The sequence below is a fragment of the Excalfactoria chinensis genome, chromosome 3, assembly GCF_039878825.1.
Source record: "Excalfactoria chinensis isolate bCotChi1 chromosome 3, bCotChi1.hap2, whole genome shotgun sequence".
NCBI lineage: Eukaryota > Metazoa > Chordata > Aves > Galliformes > Phasianidae > Excalfactoria > Excalfactoria chinensis.
The window spans coordinates 69,436,865-69,442,864 of NC_092827.1; the positions used below are offsets into that span (position 1 = coordinate 69,436,865).

Consider the following 6,000-nt stretch of genomic DNA (forward strand, 5'->3'; position numbering starts at 1 on the left):
TATGAGCACAAGATTTTAAGTGGATGAGATAGTTTGGAAAACAAATTATGCCAGATGAAAACTGCATATACAGTGAAATAGTATTTTTGGTAACCAAGCACCAGATGCAATGTTTGCTGAAAGTACCAGGGATTTAACACAACCCCAGTAATGAAAATGACTTCCTAGCTGAAGGAATGGAAGCTTCTAAAAAGAGTTCTGATAGTTCCCCCTCTATTTGATGTTAGGACTATTTTGCTCTCCCACATTTCATTAAAAAAAAAAACAACAACCAAACAAAAAGGCAACAAAACAAAACCAGAGACAGAACTGTTCACCCCTTCACACTGCCATTTCTATTAGCCATTCCTGACTTGGTGAGCTCATTAAGGCTCACCCAAATCAGTTAACTATAAGGTTGACAGATCTAGCCAGACAGTTTTGCCATTCATCTCCCTCAAGAACACAAATCTTCTCCGTAATACTGGAGAGAGATGAATGAAGTCGGTCATTTGCTGAAACAGACCTGCATGAAAAGAAGTTTCAATGCTCCAAATGAAGCCTCACATTCAGCACTATCCAGCAATAATTCCAATTTACATTTCAATTTCCCACTTCCCAATTTTCTCTTGGGGAAAGTAGGAGGGTTTTCTTCTGATGTCAGAAGTCTGAAGAACTAGGATGTCTCCTGCCACCTGCATTCAGTGCTCTGATGCACACACTTTCACTTGCAGCAGTGACATTTAACTGAAGTAGAGAAGCTGACTTATGAGTGGAGGGAATGAAAAGGACAAATAAATATGTGCATTAACTGGGATTGTTATAGGATGTTGACCAAGCACCCTGCACAGACACAGCCTAACAGGTACAAGTCTTCCAGCATCTTTCACAAGCCACCACTCCTCCCTTTCACCTCCCGCTCCCCCAGTATTGCACCTCTCATGTTCCCAGCAAGCACAGATGAGCTCTTTCACTGCATACCAGGAACCAACCCACAAAGTGCCTCTTCACTACACAAACACTGCTTTGGGGGATAGGCCCACAAGACCGCAGTGAGCTACACAAGCTCAGAAGCACAGAATATAACTGTTTCAGTGCTTCTCTAGTACGTGGCCTGCACAAAACACCCAAAGCAGCAGCAGGGAGCAGTAACTTAGGTGTTGGGTGGCAGAGGGCTAAGAATGGGCCAGAGAAGCAGTACCAGGAGCCAATATGTAATAGCTGCTTCTACAGGTATCAAGAAATAACACTATCACCAGACTACCATGTGGAACACAGCATTACATACCTCCCTCCTTCAGCGTACATGTGCTAATATAGTGTGTTAATTCTTGTTCTACTTTGCTCTCACCCACAGTATTAGATCTGCACTGCCTATCCACAAAGCACAGTGCAAGTACCTTAAAATCACACTCAGAACCAAGTCTGACTTTCTAAGGAAATGAGATTTTAACCAGACACAAGCTGCAACCACAAGGCATTAAGAGCTAACAGATTATAGCAAGAAACCCCTCTTCCACAAAGACTGCCCATGACATCTTTTTCTTTTTCCCCTCCCCTTCAAGCAGCATCATTTCTGCAGTTTTATCTGGGGACAAGGCATCCCCATTCACTATTTTCAACGCATCACAGAAAAACATTCTGAAATGCAACGTCTGAACCAGAAGAGGGAGAAAGAAAAATCTCAATCTGCTACATATCACACTGCTACTGTTCCTCCCAAATTACCAACAGCTAACACAGACACCCCAGTGAGTCAAAGCAGAAGCTCCCCCTCCTGAGAGGCAGTGAGAGTGATGCTAAGCAGGGCAGCTCAGCCCACCTGGCTGCTCTGCTCATTCAGCTGCTCATTCCCTTTCTTCTCCATGCATTCACTACCACAGGTTTGTGAAAAACTATTTTCTTCTTCCAGACAGATTACCCTTCTGTTGAATCACCACGCTGAGGGCAGTCGAGGGGAACAGGCAGCTTTCTCCTGCAGCATTTTGGAGCTGCTGGGTCAACCCAGCTGGCTCAGACAAATCAGAGCCGTGGCAATGAATACAAGTGCCTGGATCCCTTCTACCTGGTCTTGAAATCAGATTCACCACCTCCAAAGCAGTGGTATCACAGCAGTCAATAGCTCTGATGATATGAGCCCAATTACGTGATGAAGATTCAGAGGCCTTTAGATAACATCAAGCAACTATGCACAAGAACCACTGACACTCACAATCACCCTGAGCTGAAAAAGATGGTACAAAATGACCCCAAACAAACATAGTCTCCCCATCCCTGCATATAATGATGTTCATAAACTAATGCAAACTACTTTTCCCAAAACAAAAAGAAGACCACATTGAAGGTGAACCAATTACCAATATTAAACAGTGACACCTTGGGCAGCAGCTGCTGCAGCTCTCCACTAGGGAAGCTCTCCATTTAAGAAGTGCACAGAAGTGCCTGACATCTCCCTCAGAGAGGGACCTTAGTGAGGTCACGTCCATGATGGCTGTTTACTCCAATCAAGTTAAATTCATCTGCAGAGGACAAGCAAGAGCATTTTTGGCATCAAGTTCTTCCTGGCACAACAGGATCCTCTTACAATATAATCATTCCACCCCATTTTCCCTCTGTTCCCTTCTGCTCACAGAAGATAAGAACCAATTTTGGGTTCAGAATTCCTCTATGTGTTGTGTTATCTCATTTGAAAAGATATGAGCATGATAACAGCAAAATTCTTCAAATACAAAGGACGCCCAAGTGTCTGCATAAGCTAAAAGGGTGTACAACTGTATATTAATAAGGAGGCACCATTAAAGAAATCACTGAGGGTAAAAAACAGAACCAATAGCTTCCCGAAGCATTTGTTAATATTTCATAGTGCTGAGCTTAACTCTAAGGAAAGCGAAATAAAAGCAGCAACATACTTGCAATAAGGGGAAAGAATGTACAGTTTCTCTTCCCTAATGTTTAGATACCCAGATATTTCTCATCACATCTTTTGCTCCTGCTCAAGTGCTCTCAGTCTATTTTCTCACTGTCTAGAGCTGCCATACAAACCAAACCAGAGGTGCACAGAAAGGCTGCAGGGGACTGAGAGAGGAAGACATGAAAGAAGCATTTAAGAGATCTAACTATATGGTTACTGACCCAAGAGAAAATACTACAATTCAACATTTCAAAACCAAAAGCACTCTAAGTACACTATAAAAACACTGACAGGGGGAAAGAGGGAACGCAGGAAGGTGGTGACAAAAAGCTCCACTGAAGAAATCCATGCACGGTTTTACAGAACAGGTAACAACCAAGTGCCTTCCTGAGCTCTCATTTCTAAGTGCTGGTTTCAGAAGCACAGCAAGGAAAGGTGTTTGATTTTAACTTTCAAGATTCTCATTCCAAAACCTGATCAAGAATAAAGAATGAAATTAAAACACCATACAAAAAGGCTGATTTCTCCTCATCTGTGACAAAGCATGAAAGCATTCTTGTTTCCCGTTCATCGAATATTTTAAGTGTCCAACAAAAACTCTTGGGGTCGTTATACTGCACACTTCCTGAATTAATAGGATACTCTCATCTTCACAGGGCTGCCAGCTTAAAGAAGAGGAAACCCACTGTACTTTTATGGCTTCTCACACACAGAGGCTCCATTCCAATAAAAGCTCCATGCAGAACAGCCCCCTGATCAAGCAAGCAAATGCAGCCAGTGTCAACAGATCCACCTCTCCTACAGCTATTTCCTGCAGTTAAGCATTGCATGCATCTCTGCTACCTAGTGTACACATGAGTAAAAACCATCTCCTTACGGTTTCTGACGCAGGTTATCGCATCACGCCATAGGCAGCAATACAACCCCGCATGGGTCTGTATCACTGACAACTTTCCTCCAGATACTTTCACAGAGCTCCAACTGGCTCATGTGGCACTGCAATCGAGGGTGCCTGCTGTCCCGATCTTAACCTGCCTCCCATCTACACTCACATCGGATACTTTCCCAGTTCCCAGCTCACCACACTCGATCACACAGCCAGTCCAACTTCCCGACTTCTTCAGTCATCCTGCTTCTCTTACACACAGCTTTCTGTCCTCTGCTCCAGCACCTGCTCTCAGCTTATGAAGACATCCGAGGCAGATCTGGGTTTCATTTGGGAATGCTGGTTAGTACCTCAATGTTAACTAACAGTTTCTCCCAGAGAAGCATCCCCACACATTCTCCTCAAGCCGGCCCCGTGACTGCGGAGTACCCAAAGGAGCTCTCATAGCTCCCCTGCCTGCCGTTTACAGCGGGCACGCAGGTGACAGACCGGCTCGGAGGCCCCGAGCTCCAGCCAGGCGCAGCCCGCGCCCGAGTCACCACGGCCGCCCCAACGCCGACGGCCGCACGCACCGCCCTCACAGGAGGGCTGCGCTCCTCGTTTCCTTTCGGCAGAGCCGGAGGCCGCACGTCAGCACGGGCGCGCGGAGCGGCACTCAGAACGCGCGGAGCCGCCGGGACCGCACCTCCGATGGCCGCGGCCCGGCCCCTTCCCGGGCAGCCCGAGCCCCGCCTGCAGCCGCCTCTTCCGCCTCCCGCCGCGCAGCCGAGGGCCTCGGCTGGCGCCGGTTAACGCGCCCGCCCCCGAGTACCGGGACCTCGGCCGGCCCCACCGGAACGCGAGGCGGGCCCCGCGAGGCCGCAGCCGCCGTCGTCCGCCGCCCCCTTACCCGCTCCTCGCCTCGTCACAGCCGCCGCGCGCGGCCGCCCGCCCCGCACTTATCGCGCTGACGGCGGCACGGCGGCCCATGGCGGGACCCGGCCCCGTCTCCCAGGCAACGCAGCGCCCGCCCCACCTGACGCCGACGCCGCCGCTCGCGCCCCCGCCGTTCCAGCTCCGCCAGCACCGGCGCGCGGAGGGAGGGAGGGAGCGGACGGCGGGCTGCAGGGGAGGCGGTGTCACGCGCTCGCCGCAGCCAATGGGAGGGCCGTGTGTCGGGCGGGGGGACTCCGCTGGGCGGGGTCAGCGCTGCCGGGGCTCCGCCCGCTGCCCGCCCTGCTCGGCGCTGGCTGGCGGCGCGTGCCAGCTGTGAGGGCGGATGCCGCGCGCTCCCTGAGCCGCGCGCGTAGCGTCCCGGAGCGCTGCGTACACGGCGCTTTGCGGGCGGCCGCGGCCTTGGTGTAAGGCTCCAGTGACTGCTTGCGGCAGATGGGCTGCGGCCAGCAGGAAAGCCCTGAGTGCTGCTTCCTCAGCCCCGCTCTGACCCGGCGCAAACAAATCACATCTGCGCATAAGTCAGTAACCCTCCCTGGGAAGCCAACGTGCAAGGCCGGGCCACCTGTTCACGTTCTGAAAGGGGCAGCAATGCGAGCACAGTCCCTATATTCACGCATCGGTGCTCCTATCCAGGGGTGCCGAAGTCTGACAGGCCCTTCCCGTACCTTGAAAGGTACGGCCTCGGGCCTCCCTGGAGCATCAGCTTTGTGCTCCCTGGCTTCAGTGTAGGCCTGGGCCCTGCGCTGTTGGCACTTGACGCCCTGTCTCCAGGCCCATGGGGGACTGTACAGATGCAAGGAGCCAGATCATGGAAAAGCTCCATCCAGGCACCAGGATGTTGTGGCTCACCTGCTAGTTAGCTTAGATGTGTAGTATAGTACAGTATAGCTGCAGTTAAAAAAGACCTCCAAGATCACCCAGCTCAACGTCCACCTTGCCTACGAACATCCCTCAGTGCCACATCCACACGTATCCTGAACACCCCCAGGGATGGTGACTCCACCACCTCCATGGACAGCCTGTGCTGCTGCCTCACTGCTCTTTCTGAGAAGGAATGTTTCCTCCCTAACACCCAGCCTGAACCTCCCGTGGTGCAACTTGCGGCCACCCCTTTTCAGCCTGTTGCTGTTATCTGGGAGAAGAGGCTGATCAACCCTCACCTCACCACAACTACTTTTCAGGTCATTGTAGGTAGGGAGTGGTAATTTCCCCCCTAAGCATCTCTTCTCCAGACTAAACAGTTCCAGTTTGGACTAAAAAACAAATATTGCTGAGAAAGGTAAGGAAA

General features: G+C 50.7%; 1 protein-coding gene across 3 annotated transcripts in view; it reads right to left on the reverse strand.

The window, feature by feature from the left end:
* The window catches only part of LYST (lysosomal trafficking regulator), a 75,322-nt gene extending 70,463 nt beyond the window's left edge, over window positions 1-4,859 (reverse strand). Inside the window, exon 1 of one of the 3 annotated variants that reach the window (XM_072331588.1) lies at window positions 4,666-4,859. The gene's annotated coding sequence lies outside the window, so the exon portion shown is untranslated. Of the gene's footprint in view, window positions 1-3,971; window positions 3,997-4,665 lie in introns of those variants that run through there. The other 2 variants (XM_072331589.1, XM_072331590.1) reach the window with 2 other exon arrangements.
* Between the last annotated feature and the right edge of the window lie 1,141 nt (window positions 4,860-6,000).